We start from the raw sequence: 22,170 nt of genomic DNA, 5'->3' as shown, positions 1-22,170 counted from the left end.
CACTAATCAACTCAATGGGGAAAACAGAAGCAGAGGATGGCAAATACCTTAACACAAAACTAAACAACAATTTCCTAAAGACAGAGGGAAGGACTCACACAAACTAGCTGGAGGAGGACATAGTACATACACACACTGACCTGGGAGGAAATAGTGAAAAAGATAACATCAGACACTAAACTGACACAGAAAAAGGACACAAGAGGGCGCCAAAGGGCTACAACATAAGACACATAACAGGGATGCAGACAAGGACACATGAGGGCGCTAAGAGAGCACAAGGGGAGAACCTGGAGTGGAGCACAAGAGGAGCTGGGGAACAAAGGGACACAAGAGGGAATCTAGAGAGGGATGGAGGACACCAGGAGGCACATAAAGGAAGGGGGCTGACGCAGACCATGACAGAGACAACATCAAAAGGTTCAGGTCCAAGTTCCAGCGTGGTTCAACAACATTCACCAACCTGGTTTATCTATAAATAAGTTATAAGTTATATTTTGAATCAAATTTGTTCCAAAGTAAGCTTTTTTTTAATCTAAGATTTACCTTCTGTTTTCTCTGTCCCACTCTTAGCGCTTGCTCAGCATACTAACCGGAAACTAACCCCCAAATTCCACTACCTCCGCTCCGCTCTGCTACGAACGCCGGAGCAAAATCGGTCCCGTTGTAGTCAATCAGAGCGATTCCACTACTGCGGCCGTGCTCCGGCAGTGCGGCGCAGTGCGCCGCCCTCTGTTCCGGCGTCCGGCAAAAATAGAATCGATCCTATTTTCGCCGGACGCCGGAGCACCTCCGCAGTAAATGGACAGAAATCACAACGGCCCAACAGGAAAAGGAGCAAGAACAACTTCCGTTTTTCACAATAAATCGATAAACAAAAGGCGTTTTTTGTTTCATTTGCACAGGTTTAACAACTTTTAACAACTATCAATGGCGGCTGAACTTTAAATGCACAAAATTAAGCCATAAATACAGTTTGGACCACTATCAAAGAAGTCACCCTTTGTTGATCCAAACACTGCTGACCTCTCAACACAAATGATGGGCAGATTAAACAGTTCATGCCGATGCTTCTCCCACACAACGGGTGTTTGGATCTAACTTCCGCGTTTATTGCTCGGACTGTATCGCAAGATCTCGAAAATCCCGCGCATGCTTATTTGCCCACCTCAGGTCTCCGCACCGGAGCGGAGCCGTTGTAGAGTGGGTACCAGTAAAAATTGAGTTCGGAAGCGAGCGGCTGCGGAAGGCGGGGGCGGACCGGAGGTAGTGGAATTTGGGGGTTAGTGACAATGAGTTTTTCTATGCGGGTGCTTTAGGAGACTGCCACTCAGTGGTAAAAATCTGATTCACACTTTATTTTCACAAATTTAAGCACAACATTCACAATGTTAGGGCCATTAAAGGGGCTAAATCAACAGGGTTACATGTGCATTAATCAATATCTGTACTCATACACATTACAATAAGTAACATTCACTTCACATGAGTGTTTAAAACATTCTCATTCACACAAAGAGTTAACCTCTCTGAGGATCTGACTGAAGGAGGGACTTCTGAGGTCATGTTTTGATAAAGTCCTCAAACGTGTCAAATTCTGATTTGTCAAATGTATCAACAATGTGATTTAAATAAAACAGGAATTACTTCCCAATTAATTCAGTTTCCAGCTGACTTCCAGTTCGCCCAAATTGGTGGAAAAGCATTTTGAAACCATCTTCTCCTTTGCCATCATCAAACCCTCTCTGCAACGCTGTGGGTGATAGACAAAACGGCTCTTCTAAGAGCCAACAAACAGCCTTAAACGTAAACAAGCATTCCAGCTTCCTGTCGTGACTTGTAGATATCTCAAGAGCAGGTATCAGAGCTAATGTACGGGTTCCTGGTACCTCAACCATCCCAAACTCATGACCCCCTCGATCTGAACGGGGACTCAACAGATTGCGTCAGATGGTTTTATAAACAAATCTCTAATTTACCAAACATACAGCCAAATTATTTTACAACCCAGACACCACCTACCCTCTCAGGTACTTAAGAAAGGTTTTGCTAAAACATCTAGCTTCCATTCCAGCATTCCACACCTCACATTAAATCACTTCATATCCATTATATTACATATCATTCTTTATACTTTGTCTTGTGTAATTATTAGTTTAAGGAAATAGAAATAAATAAATTTTATAATCTATGTACTTGACTCTGTCTGAATTAATGTGAAGTGTGTTTATGGTCCCTGAATAAGTAAAAATAACTATAATCTTCTGATTAAACAAATCAATCAGGTAGATATTTCATACTTACATGGAATTATCACATCTTATTGGTCATTGTTACAAATGTAGCTACTTCTTAACAATACACTGGTACAACTGCCAGGACAGGACAAGTTTTTAAAATAAATAAATAAACAGCTTTCCTCTATAATCACTGATCTACCATGCTAAGTTCAGAGTTTCATAGGAAACTACAAGAAACTACGGAGAAGCAGAGAAATCTGCAAATATTCACATGTTCTCATCTGTACTACTTGCAAAAAACTGTGGTCTCTGTGCTTCCCCAAAGCATACAAAAGGTAAAAGTAAGTGTTTGGATTTCTTCTTAGGTATGTAGCGTCACAAAATGGCCTGATTTTAAGACTCACAGGTCTGATCTACAGCCTGGGTCACCTTTCCCTGGCTACTACTCCAATCTCCGATAGTCCTTCACAGGAGACTTAAAGTCTACTACCACTCCTTCAGTCTGCAGCTGTCTGCTTGTCTGACTGCTATTCCATCCACAGCAAGACGAGGACATTTCAAGATTTAAAAGAATCATTTAAATAAACTCTTTTTACTGCTAATCAACGAGGTTCATTATAACTGTGTTTAATTACTGAAATGAATTATTATTCTTTGGTTAATAATTATTTATGATAATCAGTAATGTTAACTATACACAGAAATACAGGTCTCAGTAACTAAAGGTAATTGGCACTCACATGATCTTTTCCCATAACACCAGAACCTTCTATCTTCAGGGAGGCGTGTTTCTGAGGGTTTGTTAAAGCCTTCCTTCTACATGTCAAAACCTGATTCGTTGGAATATGGAAATAGCCGTCTTTTAAAACACAACTCTCATCATTTGCGAGTGAGTTCTAGAGAAGTTGGGACAGGCGCCCACACTCTCTTTAACCAACAAACCAATTTCTGTCATGCTGGCAGAATTGCTCTGACACAACAAAACAACACCTGCAGAACAAGCTGATGCTACGAGATTCCTTAAGAATCTGCAGACACAAAACAATTCCACCTGTGGTGCCTGCAGCATCTCTAGGACCGGAGAAGTCGGTATCATCGGTCTTCCCTACCGGTTCCAGTACCCTGAGGCCGTTCAACATCCTCCTCTGACCTCCGGATCCACGACGAGGGTCGCCCGACGGTGAGGTAGAACACAGATTGCGTCTGAATGCTCTTTTATTAAGAACAACTTAGCTTATTCGCAAACCAAATTCTTTCTCCACCCAGAATGCATCCTCTCTAAGATACATGTTCTTAGACATGCATTCACCCGCAAACGAAACTCACTTCACCTTAGATTCATCCAAACACAGGGTTGCTTTTTAATTCCAGTCTTTTTAATACAAAAGTGTTTTTAATGCCAACGCCTTTTATAAATTGTCCTTTAAATTATCATGTTTAAATTGTCGTTGTTGTCTTCTTCCGCTTATCTGGGTCCGGGTCGTGGGGGCAGCATCTCAACTAGGGAGCTCCAGACTATCCTCTCCCCAGCCACCACCACCAGCACCTCCGGCAGGACCCCAAGGCGTTCCCGGACCAGATTGGAGATGTAACCTCTCCAACGTATACCGGGTCGACCCGGGGGTCTCCTGCCGACAGGACATGCCCGAAACACCTCCCCAGGGAGGCGTCCTGACCAGATGCCCAAACCACCTCAACTGACTCCTTTCGTTCCGGAGGAGTAGTGGTTCTACTCTGAGTCCCTCCCGAATGTCCGAGCTCCTCAACCTATCTCTAAGGCTGAGCCCAGCCACCCTACGGAGGAAACTCATTTTGGCCGCTTGTATTCGCACTCTCGTTCTTTCGGTCCTTACCCATAGCTCGTGACCATAGGTGAGGATTGGGACGTAGATTGACCGGTAAATCGAGAGCCTGGCTTTCTGTCTCAGCGCCCTCTTCACCACGACAGATCGGCTCAGCGTCCGCATCACTGCAGACGCCAAACTAATCCGTCTGTCGATCTCCCGATCCCTCCTACCCTCACTCGTGAACAAGACCCCGAGATACTAAAACTCCTCCACTTGAGGCAGGACCTCTCTCCCGACACGCAGTTGGCAAGCCACCCTTTCCCGGTCGAGAACCATGATCTCAGATTTGGAGGTGTTGATCCTCATCCCAGCCGCTTCACACTCGGCCGCGAACCTACCCAGCAAGAGCTGAAGGTCAGAGCTGGACGAAGCTAGGAGGACCACATCATCCGCAGACGAGATTCTCCTGCCACCAAACTCAACACACTCCACACCACAGCTGTGCCTAGAAATTCTGTCCATACAGGTTATGAACAGAACTGGTGACAAAGGGCAGCCCTGGCGGAGTCCAACCCTCACCGGGATCAGGTCCGACTTACTACCGGCTATGCGGACCAAACTCACGCTCCTCTGGTAAAGGGACCGAATGCCCCTTAACAAAAGGCCGCCCACCCCATACTCCTGGAGCGTCCCCCACAGGTTGCCCCTGGGGACACGGTCATAAGCCTTCTCCAAATCCACAAAACACATGTGGATTGGTTGGGCAAACTCCCATGTCCCCTGCATCACCCTTGCAAGGGTATAGAGCTGGTCCACAGTTCCACGGCCAGGACGACAACCTCATTACTCCTCCTCAATCTGAGATTCAACTATCGATCTGACCCTCCTCTCCAGTACCTTGGAGTAGACCTTTCCAGGGAGGCTGAGGAGTGTGATCCCCCTATAGTTGGAACTAGAGCCCTGCACGGGCCTAAAATCTGAGCCCGTGTCCGTCCCGGCCCGAGGGGGGTGGAGCCCCAGCCGGACCCGGCCCGAAAAGGTTTTCAGGATTCTCTGGCCCGGCCCGAGCCTCAGCCCGACTTTTTTTAACCAACTAAATGAAAACAAAGTGCGTCAATCCTGTCCAATGTGTTAAAAGACGTGCAGGATCCGATCAATTTGTTTTTCCCTCGTTTACCGTCACGGAGATAACGGCGCACTGGCTCTGGTGGTAATCAAGTTAAATTTTATCCCTTTCCAACAATTTTCACAAGAAAACAAAACAGTCAAAAGCAGGGCTTGTGTTGACCGGATAGTTCCCGTATTTGACGGTTTATTTTGAGGAGAAAGAATAGAAATAATTACCCCAACGCATGCAGACGAACTGACATTTTATTCGTTACACACATCGCAGATGTAGCTAAATCACCCAAGAGAAGAATACCATCTGAACATCTGAGCTGCTCAGCGCAGCTCGCTGTCAGCGCATATGTACACAGCGAGCTGAAGTTGTGGAGATTGGCCTGGAGCACATCGCAGAACCAGAGCGCATGCGGGAAGGTTCCTCCCACTGAAGCAAGTGTTTTCCAAACCTTGTCGCTCAGAGAGACTTGTCACTTAGAAAATGTTCCCTGATTATGAAACTTTGGCTGAATAGCGCTTGTTCCTGTCTCCAATGTGGCGACACATCCATGAGCCGTCTGAGGAGAATCCCAGAATCTCTTCAGCTCAGAAAGCGCCTATGATTACGCACAAGCGTGACCCGTCAACCCGGTCTCACAGTAAGACTGGGTTGGACCTGTTCAGGTTTACGCAGACAATCTTTACATAGAATTGACTTACAGATATAAAATTAATTCAGTAAAATATAAAGCATTGTATTTAAATATCCATTCATTATTTTACAAGCACAGAGAGCCGCATCAGATGGATGGAAGAGCCGCGGGTTGTGACATGTTTTCTCCAGGACCAGAGAGGACGCAAACTCGATACATCTCTTTTATTGTGAGGTAATAATTTCTCCGAGTTTTGCGGTTGCGGGCGGGAGTAGACATGCACGCTACGGGTGCGGGCGGGAGTGTAACACACACGTTGCAGTTGCAGGCGGTAATGGTCAGAGATTCAGCGGGAGCGGGCAGGAACGGGATGAAGAAAACAGTCCCGCGCAGGGCTCTACTGCTGCGTTTGTGTTTCAATTTTTTTAATGAATTCGATTAAAAAAAAAGGCGCCCGGCCCGGCCCGTGTCCAAGGTAATTACACAGTCGTTGGCCCGAAGCCCGGCCCGAGGGCCGTCGGGCCGGGCCGACCCGAGGGCCTAGGGCTTCAGTGCAGGGTTCTAGATGGAACACACCCTCCGGTCACCCTTCTTAAAGATGGGGACCACCACCCCGGTCTGCTACTCCACAGGAACTGCCCCGGATGACCACACAATGTTGCAGAGACGTGTCAACCACGACAGCCCTACCACATCCATAGCCTTGGGATACCCAGGGCGAATCTCATCCACCCCCGGGGCTCTGCCGCTGTGTAGTTGTTTGACTACCTCAGCAACTTCTGCCCCAGAGATTGGACAGTCCATCCCCTGGTCTTCCAGCTCTGGCTCCTCCTCGGAATGCACGTAGGTGGGATTGAGGAGCTCCTCAAAGTGTTCCTTCCACCACCCGACTATAGACCCAGTTGACGTCAGCAGCTCCCCATTCCCACTGTAAACAGTGTGAACGAGTTGCTGCCTCCCTCTCCTGAGGCGCCGGACAGTTTGCCAGAACCTCTTTGGCGCCAATCAATAGTCTTTCTCAATGGCCTCACCAAACTCCTCCCACGCCCAAGATTTTGCCTCGGCAACTGCCACTGCTGCACACCACTTGGCTATCCGGTCCCCTTCTGCTGCCTCCGGAGACCCACAGACCAGCTACACCCTGTAGGCCTCCTTCTTCAGCCTGACGGCTCTCCGAACCTCTGGTGTCCACCAGCGAGTACGGGGGTTGCCACCACGACTGGCACCGGCCACCTTGCGACCACAGCTAGCAACAGCCACCTCAACAATCGCAGAGTGGAACAAGGTCCACTCGGAGTCGATGTCCCCCACTGCTCTCGGGACGCGGTCAAAGCTCTGCCGGAGGTGGGAGTTGAAGACCGTCTTGACAGGTTCTTCTGCCAGGCGTTCCCAGCAGACCCTCACTATATGTTTGGGTCTGCCAGGTCTATGCGGCATCTTAACCTGCCATCTGTTCCAACTCGCCACCAGGTGGTGATCAGTTGACAGCTTCATTCCTCTCTTCACTCGGTTGTCCAAAACATACGGCTGCAGGTCAGATGATACGACTACAAAGTCTATCATCGACCTGCGACCTAGGCTGCCCTGGTACCAAGTGTACCGGTGGGCATCCTTATGTTCGAACATGGAGTTCGTTATGGCCGAACTGCAGCTTGCACAGAAGTCCAATAATGAAACACCACTCGAGTTCAGATCAGGCGGGCCGTTCCTCCCAATCACACCCCTCCAGGTCATGCTGTCATTGACCACGTGAGCACTGAAGTCCCCCAGCAGGACAATGGAGTCCCCTGATGGAGCACTATCTAGCACTCGTCCCAGGGACTCCAAAAAGGGTGGGTACTCTGAACTGATATTTGGCCCATAAGCACAAAAAACAGTCAGGACCCGTTCCCTGACCCGAAAGCGCAGGGAAGCTAACCTCTCGTCCCCTGGAGTAAACCCCAACACACAGGCAGAGAGTCTTGGGGCTATCAAAAAGCCAACCCAGCCCTCCGCCTCTCACCCGGAGCAACTCCAGCAAAGGAGAGTGTCCAACCCCTGTCAAGGACGTGGGTTCCAGAGCCAATGCTATGTTTCGAGGTGAGTCCGACTATATCTAGCCGGTACCGCTCAACCTCTGCCACAAGCTCCTGCTCCTTCCCCACCAGCGAGGTGATGTTCCATGTCCCAATAACCAGCTCCTTGTTCGGGGATGGGACCGCCAAGGCTCCCGCCTCTGTCTGCCACCCGATCTACACTGCACCGGAGCCTTCATGTTCCTCCTGCGGGTGGTGGGTTCACAGCTGGGTGAGCCCATGTATCCGGTTATTGCTTGGCCCGGCCGGGCCCCATGGGCAAAAGCCCGGCCACCAGGCACTCGCTCACGGGCCCCAATCCCAAGCCTGGCTCCAGGGTGGGACCCTGGTAACCCTCTGGGCTGGGTACTCTTACTCTGTTTTTACGTCCATGAAAGATCTTGTGAACCGTTCTTTGTCTCACTCTTCACCTAAGACCCATTTGTCATGGGAGACCCTACCAGGGGCACAAAGTGCCCCAGACAACATAGCTCTGAGGATCATTAGGGCACTCAAACTCCTCCAACACGATAAGGTGATGGTTCAAGGAGGAGCAATGTTTAAATTGTTTAGTAAAAAATTTCTTAACCTTTTTAAACTTGACTCTTTCTTGAAATAAACACAGAGTGGGTGTGTATTGATCACTGAACAAGAAAATATCTTTAGATCTTCTGAATTAACAAATAACTTTTGCTATTATATTAAATCTTTAAAAATAAATATTATAATCTTTGATAAACATAGACCAGGCATCAGCTGATAGCAACAGCCTTTAATTCCTAGATATGCAGTTCATTAACCATACAGGTAAAAGCCACTGATTAACCCTCTCAGGTTCTAAATAAATTTTGATAAAAGGACGAACAACTAAGTCCTTCAATTCAATTCAAATTCAAAGATACTTTATTAATCCCAGAGGGAAATTAGAGTTTCAGTACACACATTTCTGAGATCAGACATACATAGGCAAAGACACATGACATCGGTGTCCTCTAGGTGGGGTGGTAGGGTTTGGGACACGTCAGTGCATGCAGCCATGATGAGCAGCACTCGTCACCTCCATCTGGACAGGGGGAGGAGGTTGTTGGGTTTACAGAGCACAGTGACTCCTGGAACGATTCAGCGGCCTTCACAGCTCGCAGTCCCGCCCAGGCTGGGATAGGGAGACAGAGGGGGAGTATTTGTTTCAGCCTCACAGGCTCAAGGGCGACAGATTCAGAGAAGAACTTCTTTTGGGGCCAGACAGAGATAATTTCTTCTCTGTCAAAGTTCCGTTGGTCCTCAACCTCTCAAAATCCAATAATGGCGTAATTAATCTATCCCAATCCGTGCTGATTTGTCCACTCGCTCCTTGATGATATCCATCTTTTGTGCCAGAGCCTGAATCTCAGTCAAAGTTCCAAGCATACGACTCATCTCGACAATTATATGAGTCTGTGCATTCACAGCGCGGTGTAATCCATCCCTGAGCTCCGGGAAAGAGCCAATATTCCTCAACAGCTCGTTAATTTTCCGGTAAGCCAGGTAACCTCCCAGGCAAAAAACCAGGAAACCTGACACCAACACCACGAATATCCATACATCTTCAGAATCCTCTACAGAGAGCTGAGATAAGCAGATCAGGTTCCACTGTTTCCAGGAGTCCATGATATGCCCAACTGTATCTGTCCCAAAGTGGCACCCGGGAGCCCCTTCTCCCGTTCTCATCGTTGAAAAAATTTTGTCAATCGTGTTGAGAGACCAACTGACCAGGTCCATTTTAATAATTTCCAGTTTCCAAAAAAAATGCAGAAGAGCCGTACACCCAAAGACAGACAAAGAGCCTTGGGGATGAGATAAGGAGGAGAGGAGGAAAAAAGCGTCTGTACTCTCCAAGAGCCAGAAGAAGAAAAAAATAAAATTAAATAAAAAAAAAACAGGGTACTTCTGAGTTAAAAATGCTCATGAAATACATACGTGGAGTAACCAGGTAGGTAGGTTTTAACGTTGCTAATCTGCAACGCCTGCCTCCAGAGGGTTAAATGGTAAAAACGTTACTCTACCACCACTATTTTAGCTCATCTCAAGATCATTGTTTTCTTCCATTTCTGCTCATTTTTCTACCCATGCAAACAGACACATGCAAACAAATTGATGCGCACATGCATACACTCAAAAACATTCCTTTTTACCTTCAAAAAGCCAGGGGAAAGCAGTCTGCATGAATAAATAGACTAAGTGCTTATATTTCTATTGCTGCTTACCCAACTGCTAACAAGACCCAGTTCACACTCAACGAGCTACTTCGGCATTCATGAGGATCACTGACAGTCACTTTGCATTCAACGCCAATCATAGACTGCAAGGAAAACACACACACACACACACACACACACACACACACACACACACACACATAAACATACACAAAAAAGAAATGATTACAAGAGACATTCTGTGGTGCTTAAGCATTCCCCAGAGTTTAACCAAAATAAAACAGGCATCCCTTAGCCAGTCAGGCAGTGTGAAGCATGTGCTTACATGAGGACTGTAGGCAGGAAAACATTTTTACCCTCCAGCCTTTGGAGGTCACTTGCATTAGGGGATTAGGTAAAGTAAGCAATCATCATTTGATGAGAATATCCTGATAAATTGATTATTGTGGTGCACAGGCAAGAGAGGGTGACAACGACACCTGGCGACATATGGGGTGTGTTTGTGTCTGCATGCTGCATCAGTAACATGTGTGTGTGTGTGTGTGTGTGTGTGTGTGTGTGTAGGTGTGTGTGTGTGTGTGTGTGTGTGTGTGTGTGTGTGTGTGTGTGTGTGTGATCAGTAGATGGGAAAGAGTGAGAAACCTGTCAGCAGTGACATTCAGTTAAAGAAGCAATAGAATGTAAAGCAGCATTGCCCTCGTTGTTAAATAAAGACAGCTTGGGTGGTTGAATGTAGCATACTGAAAAGTCAAAAACATGTGTGACCTGCTTTGGGTCTTGGACTCCTCCCCTCTCCTCAGACATCTTGAGCCCCCTTCAGACAAGCCATGAAAAACGGAAATGTTCCGGACTCTGTCTGTAAGACCTTTGTGTCTGAATACAAACATCCGGATAACGTGTTCCGGAATTTTACCGGACGAAGCCCCTAGTAACAGGTCCGGACTTGTTACGGACAGGGTGGCTGCTTCAGACTGGTGAGGTAGAGTTCCGGACAAGGGGGAGAGGGAGGGGGAGGAGGAGGGGACCGGGGGACGCTGTGCGCACCTAGATAGCTCGCTCCTGTAGCATGCGGCGAACCACGGCAGCTTGCCTCCTACGGTACCGCCTAGACGCGCGACGGAGCGCTTCAGACCGCTTCAGTGATTCCTTTAACCATTGAGCTTCATCATCCAGGTCTCTTATGCGTCTTCGTGTGCGCAGAATTATGCTTAAGCGCCTCGTGATTTTTATCTTGAGAGGCGCTATAGAAATGATATTTTCTTCTTCTTCTTCTTAACATGAGTCCGATCCCCCCCCCCCCCCACCCCACCACCACCACCACCACCACCACCACCCCCCCGCCGCCGTCAGACATCTGGAACTTTTCCCTGCTGTGTGAACGCAGACGAAAGGACAAGTTCCGGTACAAAAGTGGTGTGTCTGAAAACACAGTTCCAGTTAAAAACCGGATTGAATTATCCACAAATGTTCCAGAATGCCTATCTGAAAAGGGCTTTGTAGTGCTACAACACCGTGACCTACCTTCTCTGCCACATTTCTTGATGGTGGCTAGTGCCTCAGTTTGCCTGCGCATTTGCATCTCTCGTGTCTGGAGCTGGAAGTTTGTGGCATCTGCCGGTTTGCTCCCTGTGGCTGCCTGGTGGGGTCCGGACCCTTGGGCCCTGTCAGGTCGTCGCTGGGGTTGAGCAACCTTAGGTCCCGCAGGGCCGCTGAGTTCCGAGCTCGGCCTGCCCTGGGGTGGGCGGCTGCAGGTGGGCCTGGGGAATTATTCCTTTTTTCTCAGAATTCTGACTTTTAACCTCAGAATTCTGACAGGGAATTCTGGGGAAAAGGTCAGAATTCTCTTTCTTTTCTTCTTTTCTTTTCAGAGGCCCTAATCCTCTTCCTTCCGCTGACTTTAAAGAGGGAACTGACCTTTGTTTAATACAAATGTTCTATCTATCTATCTATCTATCTATCATCTATCTATCTATCATCTATCTATCTATCTATCTATCTATCTATCTATCTATCTATCTATCTATCATCTATCTATCTATCTTCTATCTATCATCTATCTATCTATCTATCTATCTGACTGACTCAGATATGTGCAGTCCTCGTGCACATGTGCAGATTATCGTTCTCTTTCCTTACTCCCTAAACAGTTCGGAGTGCAAATGGTTTCTTTGTTGCTAATCTGCAGAGAATATCTACAAGAAAGTTCTCCAGAAAGTAGCTAAGGCTCCTGAGAAATGTCGCTAGGTTTGTCGCTAGGTGCTTTTTGGGAAAAAAAGTCATTGAGGGAGGTCAAAAAGTCGTTAGGAACAGCGACAAAGTCGATGAGTTGGCAACAAAGCCTGGATGGTGGGAGCTTTCTTCAGCTGAATGAAGATCAGACTGAGATCCTCATCTGTGCCCCAGACAAGCTGGTTCCCAAAGTCAGAGACTCTCTTGGTCAGCTTGCTTCTCACACCAAACCTTCTGTCAGGAATCTTGGCGTGACCTTTGACCCAGCTCTCACCCTGGATTCTCATGTCAGTTCTCTTGTTGGCTCTTCCTTCTTCCATCTCAGGAACGTTGCTAAGCTGAGTCCCATTCTGTCCCGCTCTGAACTTGAGACAGTTCTCCACACCTTCATCTCCTCACGCTTAGACTACTGTAACTCTCTTTTCACGTGTCTGAGCAGAACCTCCCTGAACCGTCTACAGGTGGTTCAGAACGCCTGTGCTCGGCTTCTGACCAAGTCCTCCAAACACACCCACATCACCCCGCTTCTCCTCCAGCTTCACTGGCTGCCAGTCAACTTCAGGGTTCATTCAAGATCCTGGTTCTGGTCTATAGGGCCTTACATGGACAAGCACCATCTTACATTGGTGATCTTCTTAGTCCCTACACCCCCAGCAGGTCCCTGAGCTCCAGTGATCAAAGCCTACTGGTTGTGCAGCACCAGGCTAAAGGTCAAAGGTGACAGATCATCTGCTGCTGTGGCCCCCAGACTCTGGACCTCTCACCCCCTGAGCCTGAGATCAGTGGACTCAGTGGTCTCCTTTAAAAAGCAGCTGAAGACTCACTTGTTCAAGCTGGCTTTTGTATGACCTTCTTCACCTCTCTCTCTTTATTCTGCTCTTTCTACTATTCCACCTTTCCCACAATCCACTGATTTCCTTCTTTCCTATTCACTCTCTGTCTTTCCTTACACCATTTTTTAATCACAATTTAAATATTTTTTCTCAATTAGAACAAATTTAGATGAATTTTTTTATTTTATTTATTTTATTTACTTTAATCAAATCCAGTTACATCCTTAGCTGTTGCTTGTGTACCTATTATAAATAGTGAACTTTTAAAGTGGCCAAGTTTTTGTTCACCACTTAGCTTTGAATTATTTATTCCTTTGGCTGGATTGCTTACTAATGGTTTTATTCTTTTGTCTATCTTTGTATTTTTATGCTTGCCTTTTATGCATTTTTTAACCTTTTCTTCGGTCTCTATTCTGTGAATTGTCTTTTGTCGTGTAAGTGCCTTTTGCTCTTTTATTGTACAGCACTTTGGTTAGCTGCCATGCTTTTTTAAAGTGTATACATAAACTATGGTATGGTAAAATAACAAGAGTGTCCAACCACAATTGGAGTCAAACAAAAATCAACAATGGAATTTTCTGAATCACGAGAGCTCAGAGACAATTAAGGATTCATATTGGATGCAGAACTAACAATCATCATATTGTCCTTCTAAGTACAACCGTAATATGTTTTGTTTGTGCATGTTTTTACTTTGCCGGGGTTTTTAATTAATTTTTAATATGTTTTCCAGGCGATAGTGATCACATCCTGTTCCGTCACTGATCATACACTCACCCCAAGACCTACATAAGATCTCTTCTTACCAAACAAATGCTCAGCCATTAATTCAAGCTTATTTATTTCAATTCAAGTTTATTTATATAGCGCCAAATCACAACAAGAGTTTTTTCAAGGCACTTCACTCACTAAACATTACAATACAGTTCAGTTCATTAAGCCAATCAGTAAAACGCTTTCTATATAGGTTCACGTCTCTATCCGAGGTCCTTGTATCCTCACACATCACTGAATGGTCAGCGCGTCGTGCGGACCCCAGCGTGCTGCTCGGACCTTGTAGAATAGCATGCCTGTTTGATCACCCAGCACTCTGAATTCATGTTCGGGTTTGCTACAGCCTTTCCCTGTGGTCACATGATCCCTCCTCTAGTGAAGGTTCAGGAGACATTTCAGCAGATTAGGTGTTCAAAACAGAAACGCACGGCGAGGAAGAGAGTACATTTTTACAACTGGAACTGGACACTAGGGGGTGCTAAAAGCAAGCCGAAACTGCAGTGTTCCTTTAATGTCAATATAAAATGATGAAGGCTAATAACTGGTTTAATGTATTTGTGTAACTCCATAACTGTGATCTAACCAAAGAAATCATATTGGCCCTTATGACATGTGGATGCTCCATCAGAGGGCAGTAGTCATGTATAGGTCTGGTTATGGCAGGTTTCTGATGAAGGTACCAATGGTGATACTCCGTCTGAATGATTTAAGAAGTGGTTTGGTGTCGATTTGCAACAGTAACCTGTCAGGATTTGGTAAACCATTTCTCATTCTTCTTGAAACATGTTTACAATTATGTAAAACCCTGTAACCAGTAAACGCTGGAAGCTTGTGTCTGTATAGAATCAGAATTTAGCTGCTATTCTTGACGTATTTTAGTCGTTGTTGACAGTTTCTTGTATACTGGAGAAAAAATAAGCATGAATAAATAAATGTTTAAACTAATTAATATTGTATTCAACAATGAATAACATGCATATATGAGCCTCAGGTCAAGTGGATGGGTGGTCACTGGGGGATCCACAGATTCATACAAGGGGTCACTGACCCTACCTGGCCCTGGGGGGCACCACCAACACATGACAGACAGGTAAATTGTTTTTATTTATTCATGTTCCATTTCTTTGTTCCCTCTACCTCCATCTACTGGTAAGGTGGTTTATGCTCCCTGAGCTTAGCACACAAGTACCTGCATACTGTGAAAAAAGAATAGGAATCAAACTTTAATTAATTAGAACGTAGTTGAGTTAAGTTTATCCAAGTTAGTTTATCAAGTTTGTTTAAATTGACATATTTAACAACTGGATAAATCTGAATAAATTACTTGTTAGCAGTTGAAGCAGTTAAAGCTGTAATGGCAAATCTGGAGAACTAATTAGCTTTCTTCATGCCTCTTAACAATGTTCCAACACAGTATAGCTGTAAATAATTTGGAGATGATGTGGCCCACTCGCATTCAAAAACAAAAACCTCTTCCAATAACATCTTTCACATCCGGCTGTCGGTCTTGTTAAAACCACCGCACTTTCCTGGGTCCTTCATTTATTACACCCTCACATATTTAGCAACAGGACACCACTGGTGTGAAAGGTTCACTGTTCAATAATATCAGAGAAGGAGAAACAGCCGGCTGCTACCACTTAAACTTTAGGACAAAAAACACGAGTCCCAAAAAAGGAGAACACCATTTAAAGTCATGGACAACAAAAGACGATTGAATTTAGAAAAATACCAAAAGTCACGTGTACTACATCATTTCCCATGAAAGCCCCTTAGCTGATGTAAGCAGAACAGAAAATAAACCACAGACCTTTTTGGATACATGCAGCTGTCTTTGTTATTGCTTTGTTATTTTTTGGACTTCTGAAATCACGCGTGGTGTTGCAATTCTCCCGTGATTTTGTGACCTCATGGGAGCAGCTGTGCGGAAAGCTTTTGCTCCCGTTTTGCATTAGAATTGCTCCCGGTTGGATGGAAGTTGCGGGCTAAACGCCACTATCATGTTACCACCTGAGGAAAGACCGCCAGCGACGCTCACGCCCTTACCACCTGCTCTCCACCATTACGTCATACTCATGAGTTCATCTTCATCAAGACACTCTTACTCTCTTCTTCTCTGGCCCTGAAACACCAGAGGTTCCTGCTTGTCAGCAACTTCATTCATATTTAGTAAAAAAGAAAATGCTTTTGTAATCACCTGTTACCCACACCTCTCTCCCTGCACTTCTGACATTTTGCAACACAAGCTTTTTCATTTTTATCTCTTCTTTTAATCATTATGGGATAATAACTTTGTCACAAATATTGTTAAAGTGTAGTTGAGGGTTGAGGGTATTTTATTTTATTGTAGAACATTTAAACATAAATCTCATCATTTTCTCAGAAAATTTTACTGTTTGATAAACATTTGATAATTAAAGGCAAAAACATATTTTCAGTTGTAATATCACAGTCTAAGAAGATATGTGCGAGTGACTAAAATGCGCTGCTCCTCTGATGAGTGATAAAACATTCTCACCTACATTCACTATTGCTCACTCTCAAAACAAGTGCTGCTATATCTGTCAGCAACTTGAGATCTCAGTTAAAGCCCAGGGGGAGGGATGGAGAAAACACGTTGGAAATACCCGCAGATTGAAGTGGTACATTGAAGACTAAAACACAGATTTATTTAGCAGAAGCCAAAGACCAAGGGAGAGTTTTAACACATTTACACCAGAGAGTTCCCTAAGGAGAGACGCACCAGTGGGTGGTTGTGCAAGAGCTTATTTGAGTGTGTGGTGTGTTACTGCCAGTGTGCATGCTCATGCATGTGCTGTGTATATGCATCCCATCGGTGCGTCGATCGCTCTTATCCGTCCACCCACCTTTTTCTTAGTTTTGAGACAATCTCCCAGGATGCCTATTCTACATTAAACAGTGCTTTGAAGACAATTGAGCTGAGACCCAGGCTGATCAAGGCTCCCTTATCCCTCCCAGCACATCTATTATCAAAGCCTTCATACCATTACCATCATTACACACTATGTATTATTATTATTATTATTTTGAAATTCAGAGCTGAGAGCAGGCGAGAGACGGGGGCCGCCGTAAACAAATCTATTATTGGTGATGAATTGCATAATAACGCAGGCATAATGCCATTCTCTCGCAAAACTGGTGAAGGTGCTGAACTGGAAAAAGTACCCCGTCTGTAAAATCTGAATAAACAATGGGGGGGGGGAGGCAGAGAGACAAAGATGGAGTGGTTGTTAGATGAAAGCTAAGGATTGCAGTTTGCTTAGCACATGGTTCTGTTCTGTCATCCTTCTGTAATCAACCATCTCTTAGAGATCATAAGGTTTTATACAAAGTACAGTTTTAACACCTGTGTTAATAAGTATAGCTCGTTAGAAAGCAAAAGTATGCAAGTACTTTACTAGAGGGACCAATCTGAATATTTGTTTTCCTACTCAGAAAAAAGGAACTCTCTCTGTTTCTTCTGGAAAACCCATTAAAAGGTGTCAGTTCCAGTAGCTGGAAGCTGTCTTCCATTGATTTATGCTTTAAGTCAAATTTGTCAATTCTGTTCAGTGACTAGTTCACAAATGTTACTTTGTTCACTGTAAGAGTTGGTAGAAAGTTGGTGCCTGGCCCACTTGGTGCTTTATTGGGCACTTTGTTGCTTCACATCAAAAAGTACAACATAACTTTTCTTGGATGGTGGCTGATGAGAAAGGAGACTTTTATTTGTTCCCAAATTCTTTATTGAACCCAGAATGTAGTTAAAAGTCTTCAGCTTGTCCAAAATGCTGCAGCTAGAGTTCTGATGAGAATTAAAAAGAGAGATCATATCTCTCCTGTCTTAGCTTCCCTACATTGGCTACCTGTTAAATTCAGAATAGATTTTAAGATCCTCCTTCTCACATATAAAGCTCTAATAATCAAGCTCCATCATACATCAGTGATCTGATTGTTCCATATGTTCCTAACCGAGCACTTCGCTCTCAGACTGCAGGTTTACTGGTGGTTCCCAGAATATCTAAAATTAGGATGGGAGGCAGATCTTTTATCAGGCTCCTCTCCTGTGGAACCAACTCCCAGCTTTAGTCCGTGTGCAGGGCCAGATTAACACTTTGTTGTACCCTGGGCAACAACATTCAAGGGCCCCATCATCACGACCCAAGGTTCATCATAATATGGTCACGTACAGAATATTTTACTGTAATATGCAGTAAATATACTCAATACTTGAATGCCTGACATCATGTAACCCGCTCAGAGTAACCTTTGACCCACCTCGTGTGGACTGACCAATGAGGAGAGGGTCTTAACTTGAGGCCCTCTTCTCGTTGGTCAGTCTGCATGAGGCTGACTCTCAACTGACGTTCAAAGTCATAGGCAGCGAAGCGTCTCTGTGCAGTGCAAAAGCCTGGGTGGACTGTTTGTTTAATATAGGGTGACCATATTTCCATTTCCAAACAAGAGGACAGGGGATCTGTGCCTATGACATCACACTATGGCAACGCCACACAAACCACGTTGGGACCCATTTTTTTGTAAGAACTAAATTAATATCAGATTCTGCCAATAAAAGGGCTCTAAAACAATTCATATGTGTTAGGGTTATTAGGTAGCGAATAATTAGTAAGCTTCCACTTACCTTTGGATTCTTCAATAAATTCTGTAAATATGGAAATATTTACCGAGTTATTAATTAATTAAGATACTCTTTATGAATCTTCGGGGCACCATCCCCTTTAACCGGGGAAAAATTGAATCCAAACTCTTATCAGTCTATCTTAAAGATGTGAATCCTAGGAGCAGAGATTTCTAGTCAACACAAGAAGTCGCTTGAGACAAAAATCTGAATGTTATAACATTTAATTAAACAATTTGTCAAATGAATAAACAATGAAACAAATGAATAATAACCATGTGATATGATTGAAGATGAATATTTAAAATAATGTTCAAGGTGTTTTGTGTGTGTGTGTGTGTGTGTGTGTGTGTGTGTGTGTGTGTGTGTGTGTGTGTGTGTGTGTGTGTGTGTGTGTGTGTGTGTGTGTGTGTGTGTGTGTGTGTGTGTGTATGGATTCAAAATGGAGTCTTGAATACAAGATGGCTGACCCCTTTGTCTGGCTAAAGTGTGGGTGGCAACTTGCACTTTAACTTCCAAAGCACTTAGAATCAGAAGTAACTTAACCTTAAAATCACTCAAAACGTTTCAAAGGATCATGAAGCTTCACCAAAGATTAATCACGAATTAATATCTTTTTTTTAGGTTAACCGCTTGGCCATAGCAGAACCCATTTTAAGATACCAAACAATGATCAATAAGCAGTTTATTCTTTATCAAAAATGACCCGACGGACGTATTTGGGAACGAAAAGAGAAACTCGTCTGGTAATTTGAAGCAATAGCGCGGTTTTATTGCTTATTCTACACTATAAAGGAAACGGGAGAAGGAGAGAGAAGATGAGTTTTCTGATCACCAGAACAGCGAGGCGTCTCTTACTGTTTGATTTGACGGTTCTCCGTGGTTTTCCCCGCTGTTTTCGGCGTCGTCCGTCGGCTTGATGGAGTTGCTGTTTTCGGCCCGGTTCTGTGTCCTTCCCCTTCAGCAGCTAGGGCAGCGAGCGGTTGAACAGACCTGATGGGCTTGTAGCTTAGCTTTCCAGTGGTTCCGTGAGCTCCACTTAAGCACTTAGACCTCCCGCGTGCTCAAGTCAGTCGGAGCGTTCAACGAGCGTGTCCTTACAGCCAGTGATCCTGGGCAAATGAACAATAAGGACGTTGTTCCATTGTAATTTATAACCTTCGGAGTTGGCGGGAAAACTTAGTGAGCTCCCGCACATGCGTAGAACGTGTTTCTGGTATTCGGCGGTGACGTCATCATATTGCTTCCGTGTGCAAAGCATCATGGGAAGTGAAGTTTCTTGGCGCTGAAGTGATTATTTGCTTCTCAGAGCAATTTAGCACAGTCTTTTTGGAGAAAATTACTGCAGCAACTTCTCACAAGGGCATACCCTCAACATATGTGAATATTTAGCATATTTATTGCAAAATCTCGCTTCTCGGCTTTAATACTGCAACAAGGTTTTATTAATAATAAATTATTATACCTTTTGTTTTAGTACAGCATCGGTAAGCTTCCTGTGCACAGATTATTAAGGATGCTTGTTTCAGCTGTGAGATTAGACGATAGGATCAATGAAAAAATAATTTGTCACACACTCCATGGAAACTTTAAGAGAATCCACAATAGTGGCTTTGAAATGGTTTTGTTACTTTTTGCAAGTTTAGAAAAGAAGCAGATGAGACGGGGGGGGGGGGGTCTGTTTTTCCCTGGACCCCAAAATGTCTTGAAACGGCCCTGGCTGTTTGACTGAGTTTTGAAGGTGATCTGAATTGTATCAGATGTATAAATACTACATGTGTGCCCAACCAATCCACATGTGCTTTGTGGATTTGGAGAAGGCTTATGACCGTGTCCCCAGGGGCACCCTGTGGGGGACGCTCCAGGAGTATGGGGTGGGTGGCTTTCTGTTAAGGGCCATTCAGTCCCTTTACCAGAGGAGCGTGAGTTTGGTCCGCATAGCCGGTAGTAAGTCGGACCTGTTCCCAGTGAGGGTTGGACTCCGCCAGGGCTGCCCTTTGTCACCGGTTCTGTTCATCACATTTATGGACAGAATTTCTAGACGCAGCCGTGGTGTGGAGTGTGTCGAGTTTGGTGGCAGGAGAATCTCGTCTCTGCTTTTTGCGGATGATGTGGTCCTCCTAGCTTCATCCAGCTCTGACCTTCAGCTCTTGCTGGGTAGGTTCGCGGCCGAATGTGAAGCGGCTGGGATGAGGATCAGCACCTCCAAATCTGAGACCATGGTTCTCGACCGGAAAAGGGTGGCTTGCCACCTCCGGGTCGGGGGAGAGGTCCTACCTCAAGTGGAGGAGTTTAAGTATCTCGGGGTCTTGTTCACGAGTGAGGGTAGGAGGGATCGGGAGATCGACAGGCGGATTGGTTCGGCGTCTGCAGTGATGCGGACGCTGAGCCGATCTGTCGTGGGGAAGAGGGAGCTGAGCCAGAAAGCCAGGCTCTCGATTTACCGGTCGATCTACGTCCCAATCCTCACCTATGGTCATGAGCTTTGGGTAATGACCGAAAGAACGAGATCGCGGATACAAGCGGCCGAAATGAGTTTCCTCCGTAGGGTGGCCGGGCTCAGCCTTAGAGATAGGGTGAGGAGCTCGGACATTCGGGAGGGACTCGGAGTAGAACCGCTGCTCCTCCGGATCGAAAGGAGCCAGTTGAGGTGGTTTGGGCATCTGGTCAGGATGCCCCCTGGACGCCTCCCTGGGGAGGTGTTTCGGGCATGTCCTGCCGGCAGAAGGCCCCCGGGTCGACCCAGGACACGTTGGAGAAGTTACATCTCCAATCTGGTCCGGGAACGCCTTGGGGTCCTGCCGGAGGAGCTGGTGGACAAGGCCGGGGAGAGGACTGCCTGGAGCTCCCTAGTTGGGATGCTGCCCCCGCGACCCGGACCCGGATAAGCGGAGGAAGACGAGAGAGACAAGTAAAAACGTGTAGTGGAGATAAATCTACCTACATTTTACTTTTCAACACTTTGTTTTTATTTAACTATATTTTCCTGTCCTGTCTGTCTCTCATCTTCCTGCATCTCCTCTAAACTCTCCAGAAAAACTGCTGCCTGGATTCTTACTTTTTCATCTCATCAGTTACTTCTGAGCAGACCAAAGGGATCTCCTGACCACAAAGCGGAGAGTGCTTGTCGATGCTGCGTCAGTGAGGTGAAATCACCGCAGCACAGGTGATGAGCTCCGCAGTAGCAGAGCACTTCAGGCACAAATAAGACAGAAAGTAGAGAACAAGAGCGGACATGAACGATCGTGTGTTCATTATAGTTTTTTGGTTGCACCACTTTGAGAATGGACCGTGCGCTGGAAGCAGCTGCCTGGAGCGCTGCGCACCGATCATTGCTCTGCAGCTCTCTGTGCTCTCTGCTCAAAAGAGTCCATAAATGATGTAATATAGGTAGAACACTTTTTTCCGGCTCCCCTGGTTGTGTAGGATATCCAGCTCCCCCATAATTCGATCCCTGCTCCTGGATGAAAAGCCGGACATTTTCATCAATACAAGAACCGCCCCGGACGCCCGAACAGAGAGTGAAAAGTGGACATGTCCGGGGAAAACAGGACGAATGGTCACCCTAGTTTAATATAAAGCGGGAGATTACAGATACAGTATTTTGCTCGTGCCCTTGCTGCCCTGGGCCCTTTAGAGTTCATGGGACCCTGGGCAATTGCCCA

At 45.6% G+C, this 22,170-nt stretch overlaps 1 protein-coding gene across 2 annotated transcripts in view; it reads right to left on the bottom strand.

The window, feature by feature from the left end:
* Window positions 1-22,170, bottom strand: part of LOC139071712 (ice nucleation protein-like) — a 162,393-nt gene that overhangs the window by 130,956 nt on the left and 9,267 nt on the right. The gene's annotated exons all lie outside the window — the stretch shown is intronic.

Source organism: Nothobranchius furzeri, chromosome 9, assembly GCF_043380555.1.
Source record: "Nothobranchius furzeri strain GRZ-AD chromosome 9, NfurGRZ-RIMD1, whole genome shotgun sequence".
Classification (NCBI taxonomy): Eukaryota; Metazoa; Chordata; class Actinopteri; order Cyprinodontiformes; family Nothobranchiidae; genus Nothobranchius; species Nothobranchius furzeri.
This window is presented reverse-complemented; position numbering and strand designations above follow the sequence as displayed.